Below are 12,664 nucleotides of genomic sequence, written 5' to 3'. Positions count from 1 at the left end.
TTAAGTCCTCTGACGGGAAAAAACGAAATGACTTTCCGAACAACCTTATATTTTAACACTCACAACGCGTATTCCTGGAGTAATGAGAATCCCAAAGTTTTTCGCAATCCCCAGTTTTATCAATCTGGTTTCAAGGCCGATTTTTAAATTCTTGAATAAATAAGATGGGCATGCTAAACACTCTATTTTTGAAATATTATTATAGGAATAAAATCTAAAAATCAACCCACGAAAAGGTTATTGGAGTTTTTGTTACCTGTTACGCCCCTGACCAAAATTTGACATTTATAGTTTCAGAATCAGATGCCAAAACGCTAAAATTTCAAAACTTTCTCACAATTTGTTTCGGAAATATAAATAACCACCATTTTCGAGGCAATGTATTTAGGTTATATGGCACCGTTATAGGGCGTTTCTCGACATGTAAAAAAGTAGGACTTGTTTTAAAGGTAGAATATGCTGGCATTAATTTTGGGCACTCTGCATGTTATATAATTATTTGATATAATTGAACTTAATTTTTCCCTCGATATATACTATTCTATCTACTTATTACCTACTCATTATTACTTATTAAAACGTATTTTTCAGAAGGCGATTGCGAAAATATGTTTTGTGGAAAAGGAGGGTTGTTAAAATTTCTTAATTACTACGATGGCCCACGCCTACACGACCGGAATCACACACATGTCGATAAAAGCGTCAGAAGTGGGCCCCCAAACTTATCTACACGAGGAAAGGTCGGGCAAAAGCCGACAAAAAAAATAAACGACTGGGGAAACTTTCTAATAAGCGTTAGTCACTCCAAACTTTTGACAAGTACGTGAAACAAACGGCCCCGGAGGATGATAGATCGCTTTTTTCACTTAAAGCGTATATCACGGTGAAATGAAGCGGTCTTTTTCCGATTGGGCCCGAACGCGCTTTATAAGAAACTTTGGACGTTTCGAGGTTTCGTAATAATCGCGAAAGCATATTTAAAGATAAAAATTATTCTGGGCTCGAACCCAACCATTCATACTTCATCCGTTCCGTCATCGGTTGAATCCTGGCGGAAAAAAGGGGGAAAATTAGTGAGACGATTGTTACCGGCGATAGAATCTGCTACCGAGCGTATTGATTAGTTTTTGGCCGTTTGCCTTCCGCTTCGGCTTAAGTTTCCATTTACTAAATGAGAACTCCGTCGTCTCGTGGGTTATTAACCGTCATTTCGATTTCCTTTAACCTATAAGACGTAAAACAAAACGATTGTATTTTTAAAATAGTTTTGGGAAATTAATATTCTTTTTTTTATTCTCTGGTCTAAAATACCCAATTATTCACTGATCAAAGTATTAAAAAATGCCAGCTTTATTAAACACTATCGCGAGCCAGTTTCAGCGTTTCCGGTACTTTAGTCAAGGGTTTGGGAAGGATCGGCTACGTTCGATACGTTTTAGTTAGGGGCGATATTTTGACAGTTGTCAATTCTTAGGGTAACGCCACATTTCACTCAGTGAATGACAGTATTGGTGTTGTTTTACAAAAATATATCCAAAAACTAATGGTCGTAAAAAAAGTCTGATATGTAACCGAGTATGCAACATGTTAATAAAATTTGTTAAATAATAGCAACAATTAAAGTGTCGTTTACAAAAGTGAGAAATATACTATATTTTAGAGTCTACTACGCACGGCAAAAAAAGTTCAGGTGGGGACAAGGGGCATGATACTTAAAAAATACTTCCTTGACGACCAATAGGCATATCCTAAGCCGTAAACCGTAAGTTAAAAACACACATGTTTGTAGAAAAAAAGTCTCAGTTTAACGCGGAAAATATGTAAGTAGGACTTCATCTTTAGCTCAGAAAAAAAATCTTAGTTGGGCTTCTTTGTCTGTTATGCTCAGAGAAAAAGAAATGTTGTAAGCAGTGCGATATGAGCCGCTAAAAAAACATAACTTTAGACGAGGTACATAACAATTTAGTTCTGCACAAATGTGAAAACCTGGGTGTTAGTGATCTAAGATGTCATCTTTTGGATCACAGTTGATAGACAGGTTGTAAGTATGCATAAACATACATATTTTTATAGAAATAAAGGTGGCGAACCTGCACCACTTCCGTTTAACGTGTCTAAGATATCCATAAAAGAAAATTTCTCTTCCTATTGTGACCTGCCTGTTCGGTGATGTATGAATTTTCGTTGTACATGCCATGTTGTGGATCTGTGGTTTTATGGAGGAAGGAGGTTCAGTAAGATGGTGTGATCGAAAGCTGTTAGTTTTGATTTGTTTTGAGCTATTTTGTGGGTGAAAGACCAAATAAATAGTAGGCTAGTTTGAATTCTAGTTGTTCAATGTTCCCTAAGAGGCAGTGCGATATGAGCCGCTAAAAAAACATAACTTTAGACAAGGTACATAACAATTTACTTCTACACAAATGTGAAAGCCTGGGTCTTAGTGGTCTAAGATGCCATCTTTTGGATCACAGTTGATAGACAGGTTGTAAGTATGCATAAACATACATATTTTTATAGAAATAAAGGTGGCGAACCTGCACCACTTCCGTTTAACGTGTCTAAGATATCCATAAAAGAAAATTTCTCTTCCTATTGTGACCTGCCTGTTCGGTGATGTATGAATTTTCGTTGTACATGCCATGTTGTGGATCTGTGGTTTTATGGAGGAAGGAGGTTCAGTAAGATGGTGTGATCGAAAGCTGTTAGTTTTGATTTGTTTTGAGCTATTTTGTGGGTGAAAGACCAAATAAATAGTAGGCTAGTTTGAATTCTAGTTGTTCAATGTTCCCTAAGAGGCAGTGCGATATGAGCCGCTAAAAAAACATAACTTTAGACAAGGTACATAACAATTTACTTCTACACAAATGTGAAAGCCTGGGTCTTAGTGGTCTAAGATGCCATCTTTTGGATCACAGTTGATAGACAGGTTGTAAGTATGCATAAACATACATATTTTTATAGAAATAAAGGTGGCGAACCTGCACCACTTCCGTTTAACGTGTCTAAGATATCCATAAAAGAAAATTTCTCTTCCTATTGTGACCTGCCTGTTCGGTGATGTATGAATTTTCGTTGTACATGCCATGTTGTGGATCTGTGGTTTTATGGAGGAAGGAGGTTCAGTAAGATGGTGTGATCGAAAGCTGTTAGTTTTGATTTGTTTTGAGCTATTTTGTGGGTGAAAGACCAAATAAATAGTAGGCTAGTTTGAATTCTAGTTGTTCAATGTTCCCTAAGAGGCAGTGCGATATGAGCCGCTAAAAAAACATAACTTTAGACAAGGTACATAACAATTTACTTCTACACAAATGTGAAAGCCTGGGTCTTAGTGGTCTAAGATGCCATCTTTTGGATCACAGTTGATAGACAGGTTGTAAGTATGCATAAACATACATATTTTTATAGAAATAAAGGTGGCGAACCTGCACCACTTCCGTTTAACGTGTCTAAGATATCCATAAAAGAAAATTTCTCTTCCTATTGTGACCTGCCTGTTCGGTGATGTATGAATTTTCGTTGTACATGCCATGTTGTGGATCTGTGGTTTTATGGAGGAAGGAGGTTCAGTAAGATGGTGTGATCGAAAGCTGTTAGTTTTGATTAGTTTTGAGCTATTTTGTGGGTGAATGACCAAATAAATTGTAGGCTAGTTTGAATTCTAGTTGTTCAATGTTCCCTAAGAGACAGGTTACACTATGCAACAGAGTCTCAAACAGAACAGACCTTCAATCGACTTTGAAACTTTGGGACCTCCATGATCTTCTGAATTTCTCGGGACTTGCTAACAAGAGTCATAGTCACAAATAAAATTAAATTCACAATTTAAATTGAAGAATTATAAGAATGGCAAGGTACAAAATAAGTATTAAACAAGTCTATTTTCAATTTGTAGTCAAAAATTCAGATTTAACCGGCATATTATTGCATATATTACCAACTTCAGTTCAGTATGGCTAACTTGAAACGATTAGAAAATCATCTTCTTCATTTTGTTCGCTGTGCTTTTACGACCGAATTATCCGACGAATCCGACATGGTTGTTCTGGAAACTATCAAAATTCTAGCCGCGCTACGGGAACACAGCGCCGCAGAGATGGCAAACAGATGAGGCGGAAGTTTTTATATTACTTCTGATCCGGGACGAATAAAGGCGTCCAATTTGACGCTTCGTTGTTTGTGTAAGTATATTACGGCCGGTGTGTATCAAACAAATGGCTCTCGGCTTGGATACTTCGCGTATGGTAAACATTGTTCGACTGAAGTCATCGCGAACAAAGCCGATTTATTTTCTGTCCCTTCGAAGGCCAATCGGAATTTTAAATTGTATCGGAAATCCTCTTGTTATATCGGATGCCTTTAGTCGATCGCACACACGCATGATAATAACGTGAGTGATATAATTTGATTTAGAGTAATTTGTGATCTAATTAAAGCTACTTAGAACGTTTGGAGAAGCACACATTAACTCCAAAAAATGACGTCATCTTAACAACAACTTATTTCTACGCCAGTTGATCCTACATTTTTTATTGTGTATAAAATAAACAGCATTTTCGATTTAAAGAAATTCCGATCATTCCGAAATCACACAACAAATTCCGACTGATAAATTTTTATTTACAAAAATATAAATATTAATACCTAAAATGGGAGCACAGATTAAAAGAATATGTCAATTAACCTAGGACGAAACAATTTTTGAAATATATTTAAATTATGACGAACTTAACTTCTAGTCGTGAAATAATGTTCCGAAAAGGTATTCCTTTTTTTTGGTTTTTTTAATGACGTTTTATGTACCTTGTAAATTTGTCACCACCCTGTTACATGTTACATCTGCCCATTTTTTTCAGTTGCTCAAAATAGGTATAAAATCAAGAGTCAAACTAATATATAATATAATAAAAATTATGTAATTTGTGCATCTGTACTAATGTCGAAACAATTTTCATTGGCATTTGAGCTTCACGCCATTAATCTCTGTTAGTGCCGCGTCGGCGAAAACGCAAACAAAATTCCCAGTTAGCATAGACTTGGGAGGGAGACATGTCGTAAGTTCCCGCCTAATTCCCCTGGTATGCTTCCATAAACAAGACTTATATTTAAATGGTAATTTACCGGGGCAACCTAACCGAGTCTTCTGGTCGTGGCTCGGAATATCAAACCGGCGGGCTTTAATTTTTGATACGTTTCCCGGATATTTCGGGCGCCAAAGGAGCCCGTTGGGCATATTAAAAATTGAAATTGACTTGGACAGACCGAAACGAATGCAGCGGCGTCGATAGAGTACATCGTTTGCTATTCGCGTCAGAGAAAATAACAAATGAAGGCGACGGACAACAGACAGAAACTAACAAATATAGACGCGGAAAGCTAGGAACGACAACGCGCTTTGAAGCGCGATATTCTTTGCAACCGTTGTACAAACACCCGGATAATGTAAAAGCGGTAATATTCTCGAAACGAGAAATTGTTTCCATTGGGAGTTTTTTTGCCTTGAGTCTAATATGAAGAATCAGGAAATCAATAGCAATTATGCCTTGATCAAGCGTGCGGAAGGTGTCACTTTGATTACCCAAGGTCGCAAGCCACTTCCTTATGTTTCCGGTACTTTAGTCACAGCTTTGGGAGGGATCGAAGATTTTCGGTAGAGAGTATTTTGATTTTCACCAATTCTAACGGTCATGTCACAGGGCACGCGGTGAATGTAACTATGCTTATATAACACTTGTCTGCATGGTTGACTCTCTTTCACTTCTTTCATTAACCAATACAATTTGTCTCTTTTTTCCTCTCTCCCGCCGCCCCTTCGTCGCAACACCACTCCTCTCCCCTCTCTGCCACTCTTTCATCATTATCATTACTCAATAAATTTTTTAATTATTAGATTTTTAGTTACTAATCGTCTTTATCGATATATAAATAAATCGGCAAATGAACCAGGTAACTCTTTTACATATAATCGATTGTGAGCCCCTTCGGACAATTCCGGTGCTTTAGTTACCGCTTTAAGAATGATCGGATGTTTTAGGTAGATTTTCTTCAAATTTTGCTCCTTTTTCACAATCCAAGGGATACACAAATTATTAAGAAATTGACTCGATCCCACTTTGGCGACCATCTTGTTTTGTTTAATTTTCATCTGTTATTTCAACATATCTATGAAACACTATAAGTTCCGAAATTTGAACCTATTAAAATGAAATTTGGCAGGTAAAAAGCGTTTTATCCCCTAACGAAGCCTATTGAAATTGAGGGGGCTGGGGGGTCAGCAAGTATTTTTTAAGAATTAAAAATCGCGTTTGCAAGGGTCCAGGGGAAAAATAATTTCTCGAAAGCCGTTGATGATATCAAAAAAAATATTCAACCAAAGTAGGCAGAAGATTCTGGCCGATAAACTCTTACTCTTAATAATTTTTCAAAAATATATAGGGTGCGCCGAGTATCCACAAAATGCTAAAAATTGGGTTCCTCTGTTAATAAAAATTGGCTATACCTAAAAGGCTGTGATTGAGTTGCCAATATGTTTTCAGGATATTGTTATGTTAAGAAATGTAACAAGTGACTCAAATTTTTAGCTATCGACTTCAAATTTGCCAGAGAAGTAGAAGTCCACAATTTAAACTGTTTTTTAAAAATGTTGAAAATTTTTTTGGTGATTTTGATCGCCAGAAAAAAATATTTCTCGATAAATTCTTAAACCCAAAGACACGGGAGATCCGTAACTATAACATTTTTTTGATTATGGTTTTTCAATTATAGACACTAATCTAAAAGACCCTGAAAATTGTTCTTTTCCAGAGTAAATTGTTTGCCGTAAAACAAAATTCAGGAAAAATATGGCTAATTGGTTTGTTTAAATAGTATCATAGGCCACATCGGAAGCCACAATTTTTGTATTTACTGAATTCGTCTATCAACCATTTACTCTATTGGAAAAATTCATATACCAGGAAACGTTGGAGATCCAGGGCTATAACCTCTATTTCAAACATTGGTTGAATTATATACAGGGTGTGTCGTTTATTAGCAAAGAAATCTATAAAATCCCAAAAAGGTCCGTTTTTTTGGGTAAATTATTGGCGATAAATGTCGAGAGTTTCAGGTTTCGTCATCACACAGGTTGCGCGCGATATTTGGAAACATATCATCATTTTTAAACTTCATTGAGGCGATTTATACAGGGTATTTGCACAATAAAATTACAGGAGCAAGATAGAAAAACAATGCGTCTTCCTAGGACAAGGAAATCCGACACAGTTTCTTTTTGAACTGCACAGTGACGATTTTTCGAAACCAAACTAGTTAATTCTGGCGTTTATGTCACACTTCACCCAATTGTCGTAGAAGAAATATACTATGCAACACGTTGATAAACTCGTTTATTAACTAATTAGTTAGAACAAACTAAAACGGTGTTTAAAAAACTTTTCGCATAATATACTCTTACATATAGTCTATAATAATACATACAAAATAATATATAACTTTTTATTCCACTCAAAAATCGTGGGTGGAATTTGGCGAGGGTGCTATCTAAAATTTTGCAGGAATGTAGTTAATTAGTACTTAATCGTTATCGAAATTGTTATTAGGTTGGAAAAAAGAACATATGAAATAAATTTCTCGTTTTATTTCTTCGCTGTTTGGGATACAATATTTAATCGCATAAATCTCATCTTCGAATTTTCGCGGATAGTATTTTATAGTTTATTTGAAAACTTGCAGAACTTTCTCACAGTCCGTGGCAATTTCTGCGACGTATATAGATATACGGAATTTCTTAAGTCGATTCAGATGAGCAAGTTTCATTATTCATTTGGGATTGCGGAAGGCTCGATTTACGACACCACTAGTCATATTTATCGGTACGGGGCTTATTCCCAAGATGGCGTCGCTTGCTTTTAGTTCCGCATCGGCGGACGAATTTCGTACGTTGGAATTTTTATCCCCGTATTCGGCAAGCGCTAGGCCAAAATAGCTTTCAAAACAGATAAAAATGGAAGAACTGATCCGCAACCCTGCGCCTCTTCCCACCTCTTGCTTATCCTTCTGTTCAATTAAAGTGACCCTCTTCACAGTTTTGCTTCAATTTATTTTAGCCAATATTTAGGAAATTGTTGCTTTGGGTTGTTTGGAAAACTGAAATATTATTTTAAGCTTTAATTAACTTATCGGAAATTCTGGTTCACAAGTTTTTAAGTTATTAAGTTAACAACATTATTACCTAAAGTTTGGGAATTTAAATTCAGGTAAAATTGTGGTCCCTAATATAAAATAATTTTATACCTACCTGTATTTAATATTCTTTGGATTGGTATACTACTTAGTTTAAGTTTATTAGTAATCATTTTTACTTCGTATGTAATGCGTGTGTTGAATCGCGTGCGAATTACAAAATATGTACGAGTCTAATGTATCTCAGGAGATGCGCCCGCCCAAATGTAGAAAACACTATTCTATTGAGACTAACGAACTTATAAACACTGTTTATTTGACTCTCATTGAACGTGGTGCCAGCAAGCAAGCATCTTTAGAAGAAACGACCACATTGACGAAAATTCCAACATCAACTGTATGGAAAATTGTGAATAATCCCATTTCAGCGAGGAAAAAAAGAAGCGATGCCGACATTTTCAAAATTTACCAGTTATACGAGGAACAAAGCGTGCCTACATTAGATATTTTAATTAGGAGGCTTGAAAAAGATGAAACCGGTGTTAAATGTGGCAGAACTGAGGTTCTACAAAGTTTGAACGTACAAAAGGAATACGTCTGTGAAAATTATGCAAAAAAAATGTAGAGCATACAGTTTTAAGGCTTCCACCTTACCACTGTATATTTAATCCCATTGAACATGTTTGGCACCAACTGAAATCTGCCATTCGTCGTAACAATATTTTTCCCCTTGTTAACCTCAATGTCCTCAAACTTATAAAAACCGAAGTTTTTAACAACCCTCCACAAAGTTGGACAAATTCTGATAGCGATAGTGATACTGATATATTATGTGAATAATTTTAATTAATTTCAGTAGGTAATAAAAATAATTTGTAATTTTATTTTAGGTTTAAACATAAATACATACATAAATAAATAAATATTGTTTCCTAACAAACTCTCAAATAATTAAATTCTAAGCAAAGTACGGACCTGTTCGGTCATAGAATATTTAAAAATTTTGCCAATTTCGACTGCTCACTATTCAAGATGCACGAGATACAATGCAACAAATGAATACCTCGAAATTATACTACAACTTAGAATTTAATTTAATACAAACTTTTACTGCCAGTTTACTGCAATCCAAACCGCTTGCCTCTTTTCGTCTAGGGACTTGGGAACCCTTTTTCCCTGCGAATTGTTTGACCTTGTTCTTGAACGTTATAAACTTGAAATGGCTGCTAATTAACATAGCGAGCGTTGCTTTGAATACATATTACGTCGATTAGCACGCAACATTTCACCGCCATGATAAAATGGCTGTCTGCCGTTTTTATTCAACGCGTACCGAAAGAATTATTAGCATTCCATTGATGAACGGTGTCGAAAGGTCAGCGCAAGAACCTTTTCTTTTAAATACAACACACAGAATGTGATACAAATTAGTAGAAATGGAAATAAAAAAAATCAATCGCAATCGCAATATACGAGGCGATCCGTTAGTTTTGTTACCAGGAATTAAAAATGTTAAAATATACAGCACTACTCTTCAATACTCTTCCATCCTGCTTCAGGTCTTTGTATTGTATTTAGGATTTTTAAATCTGGATTGGAATTGGCATTGGAACCCTGGTATACAATCACCAGAAATATTGTGTTCCCACAACCGACCCCGTGATTAACTTTTCCTACAGTTTATTACTCCAAAACCGCAGCCCCTCATAGAACACCCTGCAGAGCAGACCCATGACCGTCCTAGGAATTTATCCGCCTACACTAACAAGCGGTATATGTTTTCAATCTTTTTCGCCGAGCAGTTCTTGAAACATGTACATAAAAAAATTAGTACAAAGTAACAATTTATTACGTTTAATTTCATTACATTTCTACATAATAGCATTATTATATACAAAATATTGAATGTAATAAAAATAAAGTATCAGTCACTTAAAAAATCGGTACCGTCGTCACCTAATCGTAATTGAAATTTTTTTTCTTTTTATTACTCGTTTTTCACAGTTAGACCAGCTTTGTATTGATATTTTAGCTATCTTCTGCCAAATTATGTTTACGTTTATGACACTATTACTAAATTTTGATGCAGTGTTATTTTTTCTTATATGCGCTTTCAACTCAGACCACAGCATCTCAATATACAATGTTACGGGGGTGATCTCAAGATTTCATGTCGCTTTTATTATGCCATCGAACCGCGAATATAATCTATAGTCTTAAAAAAGACGGATGTTGTTTACAAGTCGAAGAACTATGTAGAAGGCACTAAAATACAAGAAGAAGAATGTTGTTAATCCACACGCACACAAGACAAAAATGATTATTTTCAAACTTACCTATAAGACAAATAGGGTACAGGTACTTATCCTTACCCTTTGAACTATCCAGTGAAAACTGCCTCGCAGGGTCAAAGCTCGAGAATCAGGTACTTACTTACATATTGCAATTTAGATTAAACTCCTAAGAACGATACATAGCACCTGATGTTAAAATAAACGCTTCTACTTATTCGAAAATACCCCGCAGCATCAATGCTTGTGAAATACTTAAAACGTCCAACCAATAAATGCACAATATTTTTGGTCGTGCAATTTATGATGATATGAAATGGTCAACAGGTAAACTTTCACAAGAATTATTATTGTTTTATTATTTTGAAATTCTATATCGTTTTGTAATACAGGCATACAATAGAGCTCTAGGGAAGAGGGTAGATAGAAACCTTTAAAAAATCATCTAGGTGGTCATCAGGAATCAAAAATTCGAAATTTGATCCTAATTATTTTAGCAAAAATTAAGTGCACAAATTAGAATTTCATACAATTTTTATAAATTGGTTGGTTGTATGTATTTCATTTTTCGACTACAAAAGAGCGGCAGAAAAACGATGCAAAATGTCCAAGAAGAAAAGCACCCGAGCGGATGCCAGGACAAAAGTGAAAGCTGCAAGTTCTAAAGTTAATCTAAGTTCGCCTTGCCTACGAACATTATACGGACAACTTTGCTGTACTTGGCGAGCTACGGGCAATTTGTCAGTGTACTCTGTTTGCCTTTCGGCTTCGCTTAGTCTCAAACGCCAACGGACTTTGTAACTTCAAGTCATCAGTCTAATTGTCGGAGTTCTGTTTCTTTTTTTGTTTATTTTTCACTATCCTTGCTTCTAATCGCCCTTAAAATTGGGCATGAAATTTCTCAAAGAAATTATATCTTTTTCCGAAGGATATCATTGTGAGAGTTTACAGTTCACAGTTGTACTTGGAAATTTTAAGGGAAATTACTTGGAATTACTGGAAGTACCTATAGTACAGTTTTCATTAGAGGAAATTTTATGATAAAAAGTGGTTCAAAACACAAGAAATATAAGATATATTGGAAAATTCTATCAAGAAATTAAGTCTTTTAAGTAGCAAAAAAAGTGACTATAAAAATAAGGAGATATTTGGACCTCTTAATTGGATAGAAGATAGAAGAAGATTTAACTTAAACGGGTTGAACTTTAAAGTTCTGAAAGAATCATTATAGGAACATCAAATGTATTACCTATTTTCTTTTTTTTTAAACTACTTCCTCCAACTATCTTGGTTCAATTTATATAAGATTGGTTTATTTTTTTAGTACTACTAATATCATTAAAACTGAAAAATGATATTTAAATGCAATAGAATTGCCACATATTTTTTTAAATATCACTTTCCGGGATATGTTAGGTTTTCGTAGGACAGTATTGTAGATAAAATATATCCTTCAGTTTAGTTTTTGCCAGCGCTAATAGAAGGCTATGCTTATATTATTACATTACGAAAGGTTAAAAGTAGGTCACGACGCTTGACTACGGGCATTATGTATTAGACGATTAGACGAAACGCAGAAAGGCGTGCCGCTTACTCTTTTTCTTTAAAAAGACCGAAGATGGGTAGACGAATTGTTATTGTCCATACCGAGTGTCGAAGAAGTTGTTAGTCTTATTTGATTTGCTACAACGTCGCACTGTATTTATTTCCTCACAACCTTACACTAACGATAAACAAACCTATGATATTATAACAATAATAACCATCATTTATTGCCTAACAAATGCAAACTATTTGACAAATAGTATGCAAACCAATGACGAAAATGAAATTAAGAAAGTAACAAAAAAAAACATAAATGTGTTTATGTAGAAACTATGAAAAATGCAAATAAGTAAAAAATAATAATAAATCTTCGAAAACAAACTGTAATACGAAAAGATAAATGTGCAGAAAATCCTACCTTGGAAAGTTATGTGATCACTGCGTCTCGCCGGTGGAGTGTTCTTTAAACTCGTGAAGCCTACTCAATTCACCCTTTCAAATGTTCACATGTATCACTATATCATACAAAATGGAAGAAAAACAGCCTAAAAATTCTTAAACTCTTCGACAGGAAAGGGAACCATGCGTGCAAGCAAACGGTACGAATTGTCTTTCATGCACCTTTTTACATCGGCGTGAGGTTAGCGCAG

This window comes from Cylas formicarius, unplaced genomic scaffold (assembly GCF_029955315.1).
Source record: "Cylas formicarius isolate icCylForm1 unplaced genomic scaffold, icCylForm1.1 PGA_scaffold_7__23_contigs__length_41026272, whole genome shotgun sequence".
In the NCBI taxonomy this organism is placed as follows: Eukaryota; Metazoa; Arthropoda; class Insecta; order Coleoptera; family Brentidae; genus Cylas; species Cylas formicarius.
The sequence above is the reverse complement of the archived record's forward strand: the minus strand, read 5'-3'. Positions refer to the sequence as shown.